This window comes from Melozone crissalis, unplaced genomic scaffold (assembly GCF_028551555.1).
Source record: "Melozone crissalis strain CALT ecotype California unplaced genomic scaffold, PUWL_Pcris_2 ptg000320l_1, whole genome shotgun sequence".
NCBI lineage: Eukaryota > Metazoa > Chordata > Aves > Passeriformes > Passerellidae > Melozone > Melozone crissalis.
Genome location: NW_026536071.1, coordinates 64783 through 65073, shown reverse-complemented (window position 1 = coordinate 65073; position 291 = coordinate 64783).

Genomic DNA, 291 nt, shown 5'->3' with positions numbered 1-291 from the left:
GCGGCCGCGTCCCCCTCACGATGGGCACGGCGTGCTGCTCCCGCCCCCGCACCGCCCCGCGGCCAATCAGCGCCCGCAGTGACTGATTGACGTTGTGGAGAACCAATGGGAGGGCGGAAAGGCGGGGATTAGTGGGGATTGACAGCGCGCGGGAGCAATAGGAGAGGAGAAGGCGGGAAGGAAAGGGCGGGAGGAGGCCTCCGGCGCGTGGAGGCGAACGGGCCAATCAGCGCGCAGAGCGGGAGGAGCTGAGCCAATCAGCGGGCGTAGATGCCTGGGGAAGGCGGGGGC